At 34.8% G+C, this 17,211-nt stretch overlaps 2 long non-coding RNA genes across 12 annotated transcripts in view; both read left to right on the top strand.

The window, feature by feature from the left end:
* Positions 1 to 2,046: 2,046 nt before the first annotated feature.
* The window catches only part of LOC127713025 (uncharacterized), a 72,635-nt gene continuing 57,470 nt past the window's right edge, over positions 2,047 to 17,211 (top strand). The window contains exons 1-6 of one of the 9 annotated variants that reach the window (XR_007987367.1): positions 2,047 to 2,143; positions 2,271 to 2,334; positions 2,399 to 2,526; positions 2,719 to 2,846; positions 4,176 to 4,367; positions 8,694 to 8,756. This is a non-coding gene — a long non-coding RNA (uncharacterized LOC127713025). Of the gene's footprint in view, positions 2,144 to 2,219; positions 2,527 to 2,718; positions 2,847 to 4,022; positions 4,112 to 4,175; positions 4,368 to 8,693; positions 8,757 to 17,211 lie in introns of those variants that run through there. The other 8 variants (XR_007987371.1, XR_007987372.1, XR_007987369.1 and 5 more) reach the window with 8 other exon arrangements.
* On the top strand, positions 6,116 to 7,971 carry LOC127713027 (uncharacterized). 3 transcript variants are annotated; one of them, XR_007987376.1, is made up of 5 exons: positions 6,124 to 6,204; positions 6,333 to 6,396; positions 6,653 to 6,716; positions 7,291 to 7,354; positions 7,865 to 7,971. It is a non-coding gene; the product is annotated as an uncharacterized LOC127713027 (long non-coding RNA). The 3 variants fall into 3 exon arrangements; XR_007987378.1 differs by lacking the exon at positions 6,333 to 6,396 and having other exon boundaries at positions 6,116 to 6,204; XR_007987377.1 differs by lacking the exons at positions 6,124 to 6,204; positions 6,333 to 6,396 and adding an exon at positions 6,407 to 6,460.

Here is a 17,211-nt window from a genome sequence, read left to right as displayed (position 1 = left end):
CATTTATCCCGAGATCAACAAAATATAGACTGGCACTGTGACTTGAAGAACCAGTCTGATGAGTCAATCCCTTTTCACTTGATTTTTTAGGGTCTGTTCTTGTTAAACAGATCTGTACCAGACTAGTGGGAAGGTTACACTCCCACATTTGTTTATATGTGCCTATCCTTATCAAGGAATCTGTTAGACACTACACCATTCATTTTTAGGGGTGTATAGGACTGTTACTATTGAAACAAAAATTGTTTTAATCAATCAGCAGGAATACTCAAAGCCAAGAACACACAAGTCTCAATTCATGTAAAAGCTGTATATGACTAATAGGGAAATAAAACAAAGGCCAAATTGCTTCTAAGATCAAACTTGAAGATGCTTTGTATATGTCTCACTGATTTTGGTGATCCTGTTTTATATTATTAGAATTGGTGTTAAACCCATATCTCTTATTTCACACTATTCTTTCTACATGTCTCTCATGGTGGACATTTTAGGTACTGTAAATTAAGAAATGATTGTGAAGTTTTTATTAATGCAATAATGTGACTGGGTGAATATCCCATCAAAAAGAACTTATATTCCGATAGCTTATCAATCTGATTTAAATACAGATCCTATGTCCACGCTTTCGTTACAAGGAAGCAAAGCTTGGACACAGGATCTATATCTTAATCAGATTCATATATCTGTGTACAGATTTTCTTGAAACAACAATATTTAATTTTACATTTTAGTTCATTCTTCAAAAATAGCAATAATAAATGCACACAATAATTTGTAAATTTACAGTAATAAAAAACCAAGGGTTTACAAAATCATGTGATCACATGTGGGAAAAGACCACTTGGGCATATCATTCTTAATACTACATTTTGAGCAGGATCAGCTGTCTCATCCAGAGCACCTGAGATCACCTGTATTTTTGTGGGGTTCATGTTGCTCAGAGTCTTTAGTGATCCATGTTGTAAAGTAGACACATGTTTGTCTTGTCATCTTTATTTTTTTGTGATGGCTTTATCCATTGTTTTCAACTTGCAAGTTTGATTGCCCCTTTGTATCTTCCGCCTTTGTATATCAGTAATACATTGAAACTTGACCATGCAATGCAATATATTGCATGCATATCCTTGACTTGTGATTAAACATGCCATATTAAAAGTGAAATGACCATTAATGTTGATAGATTATTAATGTAAAACAAATTGGAAAATCAATCAGGCTGAACATTGGATACAACTGTTTTGCACTGATTATTTTACCATTTATACAATGGTCTTGGTGGATGGTTTGGATATGGGTGATTGAAATTACTTGTTAATACCTAGTTTATCAAAATAGAACACTAAAGCATACATAAGATTCAGTTTTTATTAAACTAAAAAACAAAAGAGGAAAACAAATTGAAAAAAAATGAAAAAAGAAAAAATACACCAGCTACATTATCAACCTTCAACATATTTATTATTTAATATAAGAAAGTAATAAAAGTCCTTTTCAATATTCCATATAAAAATAAAGAATGTGGTATGATTGCCAATGAGACAATGTCCTTTTGTATCAGTCCTATGGATCATAATCTTTCCATTTTGAATACTGTGTTAAATATCTAAATGCACACCATTTTAATGAAATAATTTTTAAACAGCTTTGTAACCTTGCAAAGTATTTTTTTTTGTTAGTTTCAAAAGATGAATTAAATTCCTATTCAAACTTGAAACATATTTGTTCTAAAATAATTTCTGGTCATATTGGCTTGAAAAAGCCAGAAAACCAGTCGACATATAGCGGGTTGCAATTGGCAAATAAAACCATTTCTCTCTTAGTCTGATAAGTTGCAGATAATTTAGTCACTGTACTTAACAAATGAATGTCAACATAAAAACTACAAACTGAATGACTAGCATTCATACACGAAACATACAGATATGGAATGACCAGCATTCACAAGTATAGGTACTTAGGGTGTAAAATACCGTCTTTCCCCAAACAACACAAAATGACTAGCATTCACAATTATAGGTAGTAGGGTGCAATACCGTCTTTCCCCAAACAACACAAAATGACTAGCATTCACAATTATAGGTACTTAGGGTGCAATACCGTCTTTCCCCAAACAACACCAAATGACTAGCATTCACAATTATAGGTAGTAGGGTGCAATACCGTCTTTCCCCAAACAACACTGAATGACTAGCATTCACAATTATAGGTACTTAGGGTGCAATACCGTCTTTCCCCAAACAACACAAAATGACTAGCATTCACAATTATAGGTACTTAGGGTGCAATACCGTCTTTCCCCAAACAACACCAAATGACTAGCATTCACAATTATAGGTACTTAGGGTGCAATACCGTCTTTCCCCAAACAACACATAATGACTAGCATTCACAATTATAGGTACTTAGGGTGCAATACCGTCTTTCCCCAAACAACACCAAATGACTAGCATTCACAATTATAGGTACTTAGGGTGCAATACCGTCTTTCCCCAAACAACACAAAATGACTAGCATTCACAATTATAGGTACTTTGGGTGCAATACCGTCTTTCCCCAAACAACACAGATTGACTACCATTCACAATTATAGGTACTTAGGGTGCAATACCGTCTTTCCCCAAACAACACTGAATGACTAGCATTCACAATTATAGGTACTTAGGGTGCAATACCGTCTTTCCTCAAACAACACAAAATGACTAGCATTCACAATTATAGGTACTTAGGGTGCAATACCGTCTTTCCCCAAACAACACCAAATGACTAGCATTCACAATTATAGGTACTTAGGGTGCAATACCGTCTTTCCCCAAACAACACATAATGACTAGCATTCACAATTATAGGTACTTAGGGTGCAATACCGTCTCTCCCCAAACAACACAAAATGACTAGCATTCACAATAATAGGTACTTAGGGTGCAATACCGTCTTTCCCCAAACAACACTGAATGACCAGCATTCACAATTATAGGTAATTAGGGTGCAATACCGTCTTTCCCCAAACAACACAAAATGACTAGCATTCACAATTATAGGTACTTAGGGTGCAATACCGTCTTTCCTCAAACAACACAAAATGACTAGCATTCACAATTATAGGTACTTAGGGTGCAATACCGTCTTTCCCCAAACAACACTGAATGACTAGCATTCACAATTATAGGTACTTAGGGTGCAATACCGTCTTTCCTCAAACAACACAAAATGACTAGCATTCACAATTATAGGTAGTAGGGTGCAATACCGTCTTTCCCTAAACAACACATAATGACTAGCATTCACAATTATAGGTACTTAGGGTGCAATACCGTCTTTCCCCAAACAACAGAAAATGACTAGCATTCACAATTATAGGTAGTAGGGTGCAATACCGTCTTTCCCCAAACAACACAAAATGACTAGCATTCACAATTATAGGTACTTAGGGTGCAATACCGTCTTTCCCCAAACAACACGAAATGACTAGCATTCACAATTATAGGTACTTAGGGTGCAATACCGTCTTGCCCCAAACAACAGAAAATGACTAGCATTCACAATTATAGGTAGTAGGGTGCAATACCGTCTTTCCTCAAACAACACAAAATGACTAGCATTCACAATTATAGGTAGTAGGGTGCAATACCGTCTTTCCTCAAACAACACAAAATGACTAGCATTCACAATTATAGGTAGTAGGGTGCAATACCGTCTTTCCTCAAACAACACAAAATGACTAGCATTCACAATTATAGGTACTTTTACCGTCTTTCCCCAAACAACAGAAAATGACTAGCATTCACAATTATAGGTAGTAGGGTGCAATACCGTCTTTCCTCAAACAACACAAAATGACTAGCATTCACAATTATAGGTAGTAGGGTGCAATACCGTCTTTCCCCAAACAACACAAAATGACTAGCATTCACAATTATAGGTACTTAGGGTGCAATACCGTCTTTCCCCAAACAACACAAAATGACTAGCATTCACAATTATAGGTACTTAGGGTGCAATACCGTCTTTCCCCAAACAACACTGAATGACTAGCATTCACAATTATTGGTACTTAGGGTGCAATACCGTCTTTCCCCAAACAACACAGAATGACTAGCATTCACAATTATAGGTACTTAGGGTGCAATACCGTCTTTCCCCAAACAACACTGAATGACTAGCATTCACAATTATAGGTACTTAGGGTGCAATACCGTCTTTCCCCAAACAACACAAAATGACTAGCATTCACAATTATAGGTACTTAGGGTGCAATACCGTCTTTCCCCAAACAACACAGAATGACTAGCATTCACAATTATAGGTACTTAGGGTGCAATACCGTCTTTCCCCAAACAACACAGAATGACTAGCATTCACAATTATAGGTACTTAGGGTGCAATACCGTCTTTCCCCAAACAACACTGAATGACTAGCATTCACAATTATAGGTACTTAGGGTGCAATACCGTCTTTCCCCAAACAACACAAAATGACTAGCATTCACAATTATAGGTACTTAGGGTGCAATACCGTCTTTCCCCAAACAACACAAAATGACTAGCATTCACAATTATAGGTACTTAGGGTGCAATACCGTCTTTCCCCAAACAACACAGAATGACTAGCATTCACAATTATAGGTACTTAGGGTGCAATACCGTCTTTCCCCAAACAACACTAATTGACTAGCTTTCACAATTATAGGTACTTAGGGTGCAAAACCGTCTTTCCCCAAACAACACAAACTGACTAGCATTCACAATTATAGGTAGTAGGGTGCAATTCCGTCTTTCCTCAAACAACACAAAATGACTAGCATTCACAATTATAGGTACTTAGGGTGCAATACCGTCTTTCCCCAAACAACACCAAATGACTACCATTCACAATTATAGGTACTTAGGGTGCAATACCGTCTTTCCCCAAACAACACTGAATGACTAGCATTCACAATTATAGGTAGTAGGGTGCAATACCGTCTTTCCCTAAACAACACATAATGACTAGCATTCACAATTATAGGTACTTAGGGTGCAATACCGTCTTTCCCCAAACAACAGAAAATGACTAGCATTCACAATTATAGGTAGTAGGGTGCAATACCGTCTTTCCCCAAACAACACAAAATGACTAGCATTCACAATTATAGGTACTTAGGGTGCAATACCGTCTTTCCCCAAACAACACGAAATGACTAGCATTCACAATTATAGGTACTTAGGGTGCAATACCGTCTTGCCCCAAACAACAGAAAATGACTAGCATTCACAATTATAGGTAGTAGGGTGCAATACCGTCTTTCCTCAAACAACACAAAATGACTAGCATTCACAATTATAGGTAGTAGGGTGCAATACCGTCTTTCCCTAAACAACACATAATGACTAGCATTCACAATTATAGGTACTTAGGGTGCAATACCGTCTTTCCCCAAACAACAGAAAATGACTAGCATTCACAATTATAGGTAGTAGGGTGCAATACCGTCTTTCCCCAAACAACACAAAATGACTAGCATTCACAATTATAGGTACTTAGGGTGCAATACCGTCTTTCCCCAAACAACACGAAATGACTAGCATTCACAATTATAGGTACTTAGGGTGCAATACCGTCTTGCCCCAAACAACAGAAAATGACTAGCATTCACAATTATAGGTAGTAGGGTGCAATACCGTCTTTCCTCAAACAACACAAAATGACTAGCATTCACAATTATAGGTAGTAGGGTGCAATACCGTCTTTCCTCAAACAACACAAAATGACTAGCATTCACAATTATAGGTAGTAGGGTGCAATACCGTCTTTCCTCAAACAACACAAAATGACTAGCATTCACAATTATAGGTACTTTTACCGTCTTTCCCCAAACAACAGAAAATGACTAGCATTCACAATTATAGGTAGTAGGGTGCAATACCGTCTTTCCTCAAACAACACAAAATGACTAGCATTCACAATTATAGGTAGTAGGGTGCAATACCGTCTTTCCCCAAACAACACAAAATGACTAGCATTCACAATTATAGGTACTTAGGGTGCAATACCGTCTTTCCCCAAACAACACAAAATGACTAGCATTCACAATTATAGGTACTTAGGGTGCAATACCGTCTTTCCCCAAACAACACTGAATGACTAGCATTCACAATTATTGGTACTTAGGGTGCAATACCGTCTTTCCCCAAACAACACAGAATGACTAGCATTCACAATTATAGGTACTTAGGGTGCAATACCGTCTTTCCCCAAACAACACTGAATGACTAGCATTCACAATTATAGGTACTTAGGGTGCAATACCGTCTTTCCCCAAACAACACAAAATGACTAGCATTCACAATTATAGGTACTTAGGGTGCAATACCGTCTTTCCCCAAACAACACAGAATGACTAGCATTCACAATTATAGGTACTTAGGGTGGAATACCGTCTTTCCCCAAACAACACAGAATGACTAGCATTCACAATTATAGGTACTTAGGGTGCAATACCGTCTTTCCCCAAACAACACTGAATGACTAGCATTCACAATTATAGGTACTTAGGGTGCAATACCGTCTTTCCCCAAACAACACAAAATGACTAGCATTCACAATTATAGGTACTTAGGGTGCAATACCGTCTTTCCCCAAACAACACAAAATGACTAGCATTCACAATTATAGGTACTTAGGGTGCAATACCGTCTTTCCCCAAACAACACAGAATGACTAGCATTCACAATTATAGGTACTTAGGGTGCAATACCGTCTTTCCCCAAACAACACTAATTGACTAGCTTTCACAATTATAGGTACTTAGGGTGCAAAACCGTCTTTCCCCAAACAACACAAACTGACTAGCATTCACAATTATAGGTAGTAGGGTGCAATTCCGTCTTTCCTCAAACAACACAAAATGACTAGCATTCACAATTATAGGTACTTAGGGTGCAATACCGTCTTTCCCCAAACAACAGAAAATGACTACCATTCACAATTATAGGTACTTAGGGTGCAATACCGTCTTTCCCCAAACAACACTGAATGACTAGCATTCACAATTATAGGTAGTAGGGTGCAATACCGTCTTTCCCCAAACAACACTGAATGACTAGCATTCACAATTATAGGTACTTTGGGTGCAATACCGTCTTTCCCCAAAAAACACAGAATGACTAGCATTCACAATTATAGGTACTTAGGGTGCAATACCGTCTTTCCCCAAACAACACAAAATGACTAGCATTCACAATTATAGGTACTTAGGGTGCAATACCGACTTTCCCCAAACAACAGAAAATGACTAGCATTCACAATTATAGGTACTTAGGGTGCAATACCGTCTTTCCCCAAACAACACAGAATGACTAGCATTCACAATTATAGGTACTTAGGGTGCAATACCGTCTTTCCCCAAACAACACTGAATGACTAGCATTCACAATTATAGGTACTTAGGGTACAATACCGTCTTTCCCCAAACAACAGAAAATGACTAGCATTCACAATTATAGGTACTTAGGGTGCAATACCGTCTTCCCCAAACAACACAAAATGACTAGCATTCACAATTATAGGTACTTAGGGTGCAATACCGTCTTCCCCAAACAACACTGAATGACTAGCATTCACAATTATAGGTACTTAGGGTGCAATACCGTCTTTCCCCCAAACAACACTGAATGACTAGCATTCACAATTATAGGTACTTAGGGTGCAATACCGTCTTTCCCCAAACAACAGAAAATGACTAGCATTCACAATTATAGGTACTTAGGGTGCAATACCGTCTTTCCCCAAACAACACTGAATGACTAGCATTCACAATTATAGTTAGTAGGGTGCAATACCGTCTTTCCCCAAACAACACTGAATGACTAGCATTCACAATTATAGGTACTTAGGGTGCAATACCGTCTTTCCCCAAACAACACAGAATGACTAGCATTCACAATTATAGGTACTTAGGGTGCAATACCGTCTTTCCCCAAACAACACTGAATGACTAGCATTCACAATTATAGGTACTTACGGTGCAATACCGTCTTTCCCCAAACAACACTGAATGACTAGCATTCACAATTATAGGTAGTAGGGTGCAATACCGTCTTTCCCCAAACAACACAGAATGACTAGCATTCACAATTATAGGTAGTAGGGTGCAATACCGTCTTTCCTCAAACAACACAAAATGACTAGCATTCACAATTATAGGTACTTAGGGTGCAATACCGTCTTTCCCCAAACAACACTGAATGACTAGCATTCACAATTATAGGTACTTAGGGTGCAATACCGTCTTTCCCCAAACAACAGAAAATGACTAGCATTCACAATTATAGGTAGTAGGGTGCAATACCGTCTTTCCTCAAACAACACAAAATGACAAGCATTCACAATTATAGGTACTTAGGGTGCAGTACCGTCTTTCCCGTAACAACAGAAAATGACCAGCATTCACAATTATAGGTACTTAGGGTGCAATACCGTCTTTCCCCAAACAACACAAAATGACCAGCATTCACAATTATAGGTACTTAGGGTGCAATACCGTCTTTCCCCAAACAACACAGAATGACTAGCATTCACAATTATAGGTACTTAGGGTGCTATACCGTCTTTCCCCAAACAACACAGAATGACTAGCATTCACAATTATAGGTACTTAGGGTGCAATACCGTCTTTCCCCAAACAACACAAAATGACTAGCATTCACAATTATAGGTACTTAGGGTGCAATACCGTCTTTCCCAAACAACACAGAATGACTAGCATTCACAATTATAGGTACTTAGGGTGCAATACCGTCTTCCCCAAACAACACTGAATGACTAGCATTCACAATTATAGGTACTTAGGGTGCAATGCCGTCTTTCCCCAAACAACACTGAATGACTAGCATTCACAATTATAGGTACTTAGGGTGCAATACCGTCTTCCCCAAACAACACAAAATGACTAGCATTCACAATTATAGGTACTTAGGGTGCAATACCGTCTTTCCCCAAACAACACAAAATGACTAGCATTCACAATTATAGGTACTTAGGGTGCAATACCGTCTTTCCCCAAACAACACAAAATGACTAGCATTCACAATTATAGGTACTTAGGGTGCAATACCGTCTTTCCCCAAACAACACTGAATGACTAGCATTCACAATTATAGGTACTTAGGGTGCAATACCGTCTTTCCCCAACCAACAGAAAATGACTAGCATTCACAATTATAGGTACTTAGGGTGCAATACCGTCTTTCCCCAAACAACACTGAATGACTAGCATTCACAATTATAGGTAGTAGGATGCAATACCGTCTTTCCCCAAACAGCACTGAATGACTAGCATTCACAATTATAGGTACTTAGGGTGCAATACCGTCTTTCCCCAAACAACAGAAAATGACTAGCATTCACAATTATAGGTACTTAGGGTGCAATACCGTCTTTCCCCAAACAACACAAAATGACTACCATTCACAATTATAGGTACTTAGGGTGCAATACCGTCTTTCCCCAAACAACACTGAATGACTAGCATTCACAATTATAGGTACTTAGGGTGCAATACCGTCTTTCCCCAAACAACAGAAAATGACTAGCATTCACAATTATAGGTACTTAGGGTGCAATACCGTCTTTCCCCAAACAACACAAAATGACTAGCATTCACAATTATAGGTACTTAGGGTGCAATACCGTCTTTCCCCAAACAACACAAAATGACTAGCATTCACAATTATAGGTACTTAGGGTGCAATACCGTCTTCCCCAAACAACACAAAATGACCAGCATTCACAATTATAGGTACTTAGGGTGCAATACCGTCTTTCCCCAAACAACACAAAATGACTAGCATTCACAATTATAGGTACTTAGGGTGCAATACCGTCTTTCCCCAAACAACACAAAATGACTAGCATTCACAATTATAGGTACTTAGGGTGCAATACCGTCTTCCCCAAACAACACAAAATGACCAGCATTCACAATTATAGGTACTTAGGGTGCGATACCGTCTTTCACCAAACAACACAAAATGACCAGCATTCACAATTATAGGTACTTAGGGTGCAATACCGTCTTTCCCCAAACAACACTGAATGACTAGCATTCACAATTATAGGTACTTAGGGTGCAATACCGTCTTTCCCCAAACAACACAGAATGACTAGCATTCACAATTATAGGTACTTAGGGTGCAATACTGTCTTTCCCCAAACAACACAGATTGACTAGCATTCACAATTATAGGTACTTAGGGTGCAATACCGTCTTTCCCCAAACAACACTGAATGACTAGCATTAACAATTACAGAAACAGTAGTCTTTCCTTGCAGGAAGAAAATCACCAACAGTGACATTTAGAATATTTTACATTTAACGTTGACTTGCACATTCTCTTTTGTCAAAATTTGTTTCAACTGATTGTCAACAAGAAAAAAATAGTCAAGAATTTATATCCTTGAAGTTAGTACCTTTTGATCTTATTCATCAAATAGGCTCTGCTGAAAATGATAAATGTAGCTGTGTGTATATTTAAAAACAAAAAATATGTTAAGGGAAAAAAAATTAATTAAAGGATGAAAAATTTAAAAATAATGTAAAAATGAAACATATGTAAATAAAAATTTAAATAATTAAAAATAAATAAGCTTCTAGAAAATAAACAAAAATACTTAGACTTTGGATGTAAATAAAAAAAAATATGTAATAATGATACATCTTAAAATATAAGAGGCATTAATGTAAAAAAGTGCATGTAAAACATCATCTAATGTCAAATAGTCCTATGTTTCATAAATCTTTAAAACTGAAATGTTCCAAGCTCTTCTTCGTTCCTATTGTTATCTGTAAATATAAGAGATACATAGTTAAGAATTATTTTCAACTTCTAATCAAGCAAGTATTAGTTACCCAGTATGAAATTATAGTCATATTTTAATTGTCTACTGAGTCCAATAATAATCACAAGTTTCACATTTCAATTTGAACGTTTCTAATTTCACTAAGACTTTTTAAAATATATTTGTAATCATCATTTTTATTAAACTGAAATAAATTTTATTGTAATAGTAAATAAACAAAAGTAATTAAGCTTAAATAGAATAAACAAAAAAGAGTTAAGACTAAAGATGTAAATAAATCATCTATGTTAATGACTTTATATGATATGTCTAAGGAGAAAAGGGGCATAATCATGATACAACTACATTATATACTCAAAGACATTATTCTATGTATTTATTAATATACTTTATCTTTAATTGACCACTTTTACATATCAATCTTTTTTATAGAAATCATGTCATATATATATTGTTATAATATATATATATATAAATAACAAAGTTAAACTTCATATTGCAACATTATATTATCAAATCTGTTGACTAAAAGGCAACAGTTAAGAATGTTACAATAATAATTAATAAAAACAATAACTCCAACAAACAATAATGCAGCCACTTAAAATTAATTTGCAGTTATTTAGATTTACTCCTAACATTACTTGTGGGGATGCCAAAGTAGTTACGTGTCTACACTGAGGTTGTGAGTTTAAACCCTCCTTGTGCGGGTTCGCTCAACTCCAATCTTAATTGACTAGGAGTAGGGTGGCTCCTAACATAGGTTCTTTCTGAGCATTCTTGCTTTAAGTACCAATAAGAATTGGCTGACACAACATAGCAAATTATAAAAAGTGGCGTTAAACACAAGCAATTCATCATATATAATTTGTGGGTTTTTTTTTAGTCCAACGTATTGAACTTTTCAATTTCCATCCCTAAATCTTGAATTTTGCTCTGTTAGTAAATGATATTTCAAAATATTTCTGAGCCAAGCTTAAATGCAAATAAATTTTAAGTAGACTAATATTTAGAATATTAGAATAAAGCACAATACAGAAGAATTCAAATTAACAATAACATGAATAATTTCTTTTGTGTGGACAGATTTTTATAGAAATCTGGTATAAAGCAAAACTGTTAATCATATAAATATATGTACATGCACAATGAATACTATATCAAGACCATGTGGACTCTCATTCCTATGTGGTAACTTTAGCCATAATTTGTTTCACATTATAACACTGGACAATTTAAACAATTTAAGATAGTACATGTATACAATTTGAAATTTTAATAACCATCCCAGATCAGTCATAAATAATATAACTGAACTGCATTTGAATAGGACTTTTGAATTCTAAATAGGCTCATATTAATGGTTTTATATAAACAATACTATTTCTATTTGTCAGCAGATGTCATGTAAGGGACTAAATAGGATACACAGAATGTATTCTCTGTTTAAGCTTTAAACACATCAATTAGCATGATTAGAGAAGAACTTTTCAAGTATCAGTTCTCATTTATTAATGCGTGTTGAAAATTTTAATTTCCATCCTAGATCAGTCATAAATATAGCTGAATTGCATTCGAATAGGACTTGAATTCTAAATGGGCTCATATTAATGGTTTTATATAAACAATACTATTTCTATTTGTCAGCAGATGTCATGTTAGGGACTAAATAGGATACACAGAATGTATTCTCTGTTTAAGCTTTAAACACATCAATTAGAAAACAACTTTTCAAGTATTAGTTCTCATTTAGTAATGTGTGTGTAAATTTAATTACCCATTTCATTAGCATTATATACAAATAATCATTTCATAATTAAAAAGAAGTTCATTAAAAATAATATTCCATCTATGTAAGCAATATTTACATATAGATATAATAACATATATAATAACACTGTATAAGATATTTACATAGATTGAGTGCAACTGACCTGAAAGGACTTTCACATACATAAAAGTAAATACCACCATTAAAAGAAAATATTCTAGATTCATAATAATAATACAAACAACTGTATTATAATGCATTCAATAATACATTAGAGACAATTTAAAAAAAAACTGCCTTCAATATAACAAGAAACCTAAGCAGATACTAATCAACTATTGTTTTGTTCATATAAAAGCAATACTGGGATTTATCAAATAGAATAAATTCATTGAATATATAGTATCCTGGCTGTAACATCATGAACAGTCACATATCCACCCTGTGGACAACGTATCATCATGACATAAAGGAATTAAATTAATTTGATAACAAAAACAAACTTAAAATTGAGTGACATTACAAAAAAAGATGACCAGTATCAGTAAATCATGTTGAAGTCACAACTTTATGTAAATTTAACTTATATTATATAAATATATATATAGAATAGTCACCAAAGAGACTGTATACATGTATCTTTAAGAGCAGTGTTGTAATTATATTTCATTTTTTAAATTAACTGTGCTTGTGACGGCCATAAATTTGTATTTGGACTATTTCAAATCAAAAGATCATTATTTCATGGAAATATGAATAAAATTTCCTGGTTGTAACATCATGAAAAACCATATATCCACAATGATGGACAACTTATCATGATGACATTTAGGAAAACAATTTTGAAAAGAATATAATAATATAGGTCTTGATATTTCATAATTTAATACCTAATATTTGTTGCAAATTGAATGCCAAAAATCCATAAAAGTTCATATGCCGTCAGTTTGATCCCATTTGTATTTGGACTATTTCATATCAAAAGATCATTATTTCATGGAAATATGAATAAAATTTCCTGATTGTAACATCATGAAAAACCATATATCCACAATGATGGACAACTTATCATGATGACATATAGGAAAACAATTTTGAAAAGAATATAATAATATAGGTCTTGATATATCATAATTTAATACCTAATATTTGTTGCAAATTGAATGTCAAAACTCCATAAAAGTTCATATGCCGTCAGTTTGATCCCATTTGTATTTGGACTATTTCATATCAAAAGATCATTATTTCATGGAAATATGAATAAAATTTCCTGATTGTAACATCATGAAAAACCATATATCCACAATGATGGACAACTTATCATGATGACATATAGGAAAACAATTTTGAAAAGAATATAATAATATAGGTCTTGATATTTCATAATTTAATACCTAATATTTGTTGCAAATTGAATGTCAAAACTCCATAAAAGTTCATATGCCGTCAGTTTGATCCTATTATAAAGCAATATGTATTGGTGCCAATAAATATGATACAGCATTGAATTTTAAATTGTGACCAATATCTGGTTCAGTAAGATTTATATATATATGACATGAAAGCTGAAAATACGAAAATATGTACAGAAACTAAAGATAGTACAGAGCCTACTGCATAGTCTGATGAAACATTCAATATCTCAAATTAGGGAAAACAATAAATCTAATGGAAATTTTGTGCCTCTACCAAGTCGAGGCTTCATTTTATTTTTCGAAGGATTCATATATTCATAAACTATGTTGTCTGTTATGGTTTCAATATTTTTTGTAGCAGCTGTTATTCCTTGGATGTATAATTTGACTATATATATACACAAACTAAACAAAATGAAGAACAACAATAAAAACATTATTTATTTTTATCACTGAGCATATACTGATTTTGTGTCATATATGGATGCCCATATCCTTTCTTTTACAATATATTCTATGTAACAAATATGTAACATTATTACAAGTCTTCTGATGCAAGATAAAACATATCAAGGTCTGAAAATAGATGTGCTTGGACAGGGTCATCACCATCATCATCATCATCATCATCATCATCATCATCATCATCATCATCATCATCATCATCATCATCATCATCATCATCATCATCATCATCATCATCATCATCATCATCATCATCATCATCATCATCATCATCATCATCATCATCATCATCATCATCATCATCATCATCATCATCATCATCATCATCATCATCATCATCTATCTCAACATCACTAATTTCATCTAATGAAAGAGCAAGAGAAATATCTAATAAGGTGTCGGACTTATCTGGCAGATTTACACAATTAGTGCATTTACACCCTGGACCACAGAAACCATCCTTAGAACCGGACTTTTCTGCATTTGCAGCGATTAGAGGAACAACCCGTCTTACATGAACATCCTTTTGTGTACCACTGAACTGTCTGCTCTACTTTCTGAAAACTTTCTTCAGTGTCCCATATACATTCAAGTAAATTATTACTTACCTTCCATCTAAAATCTGAAAGAGGGGAGAGCTGAAGGAAATTTTCAGAAGCTTGTGCCCAAAACTGAAAAATCCAGCTTGATCTCAGCCAATGAAATTTCAATGCCTCAGAATTTGGCATGATTTCCTGTTCTGAAAGGACTCTCTCCCACATTTTCCCCCTAATTTGAGATATTAACAATACATGTTTATCATGAATATTTTGACCATGAAGACTGTCATAGAAGGATTTCACAGAAGTCAGTGGCAAAAATGCAGTGGAATATTTAGAAAAATACACTGCTGATATCAATCTATAAAATGCAAACAGTGCACGTTCTGAATCAAAATCTAACAAATATGCAGTTTCTGTACCAGTTATCAATGAAGCATGCTTCCTAAATACATCAAAAAAGGTTTTCTTTCCAAAACCTTTAAATTAGGAGACGTAGTCACAACCACTCTAAATATATAGCAATTGTATACATGACTCAATATCTTGAATACCCTGAAAACGAATATCATTCTGTAAGGCTACAGAAAATTCATTCATGCTAATAAAAAGTTTTTCATGGGGAATCTTTTAACTGTACATAAAATGACTTATCACTGTTTTTTACAAGAGGAAGACCTATGAAATAAACATCGGTGTCGGGACTATAAATTATAACTGTTTGAGCAGTGGAAGTAACTGCATGAAGCCACACCCTAGTGTCAGCCTCTTCATGGTCACCTGATGCTATCATGTACTCTATGGATGTATTTGCAATAGCAAGTCGAGCCTGATCTTTAAACTGGTTATCAAATCCACCAGCAGTGATGAATGAGCATTCAGAATTTGAAAATTTCTGATTTGCAAATGTAAGGAACTGCTCTGAAATAAAATTTACCAGAAGCCTTTTCTGTTTACGCACTGAAAGAAAGGATCTTCAGTTAGAGGGTAAATCGGTATCAGGGGATAATTGATCAAATTCAACAGTTTGATCAGATATATCTCTTCTGGATCTTTCAATGTCTTTTAGACTGGTACCCTGTCTGTTTGGGTGATCAAATACCAAATGAACCTCATTTGCCTTAAACTGAAAGTGGGGTCGTACCACCCACTTATCAAACAGAAACACTGCATAATCTAAAAATGTTTTATGCACAGACAGGGGAATGGTGTTAATAATAAACATTCCATCTATTATATAGGCAGTATCAGTATCAAGTGGGGATGGGGGTAAACTTGAAATAAAGGATACCAGATACATCTTCTTAAATACAGAAGTAGCCCAGGATTTCTGAACCTTTTTCTGGTATTCCATCTGCATCACATATTGCACTGGGTAATTGCAAAAACTGGTCTAAATCTAAAACAGCTTTGTAAGTAAATTTGGAAAAAGCTATTTTTTTTCTCAGACAGGAAATAACTGTCTTCTGATCTTTTATTTCCTTCTTCGGAGCAGAAAATGTAATAAGATTTCTTCTTCTTCTTTGGGGGAGCTTTTTTAGAAGAAGCAGCTACCAAAAAAACACTGTACATAATTTATAAGGTCCTCATGCCCATACCGTCTGTAGTTCAAAAGGCTGTCTGACTGTTCGTCTGTTGCATCAATGTCCAAAAAAATGTGGTGTAGATTTTTTTTGTCATCTGAAATATATAATGAGGACTGCTCCAACTGAGAAAAATATTCATCTATATTTCTCTCTTGTAATTGTACATATGGGACTGTCATTTCTGTATGGCGGGGAGAATCTCTGTTAAACCCTAACTGGGTTTTAAATTATCAAGTGTTTCTGCTCTGTATGGCAGATAATATGTTAATGTTGCCAGCGAGACTGGCTGAAAGAATTAATAGCATTCTTTGTTTTTAAATTAATTTGCATCTCATGAGCTTCATCAAGAGCTACAGAGAAATAATTTTCTCCAGAAATGGAAACTGAGAAACACCCTTTTTGAAAAAAGTCCAAAACATCAGGCGGGAAGTTTTGCAAATTTGCATGGTGATAAGGTATCATCCTTAAATAAGTATGCCTGTCAAAAGCATTAAACAAGCATGCCAGTTGTTTCAAACATGCATTTCTCAGTTCCCAGTTTCTGGTTCTAATAGCAACATAAAAACAAAGATAATTCATAAAATCTGTATGAATAAAA

The sequence above is a fragment of the Mytilus californianus genome, unplaced genomic scaffold, assembly GCF_021869535.1.
Source record: "Mytilus californianus isolate M0D057914Y unplaced genomic scaffold, xbMytCali1.0.p SCAF_8, whole genome shotgun sequence".
In the NCBI taxonomy this organism is placed as follows: Eukaryota; Metazoa; Mollusca; class Bivalvia; order Mytilida; family Mytilidae; genus Mytilus; species Mytilus californianus.
Note: the sequence above shows the minus strand (reverse complement) of the source record. Positions and strands in the feature narration are given on the sequence as shown.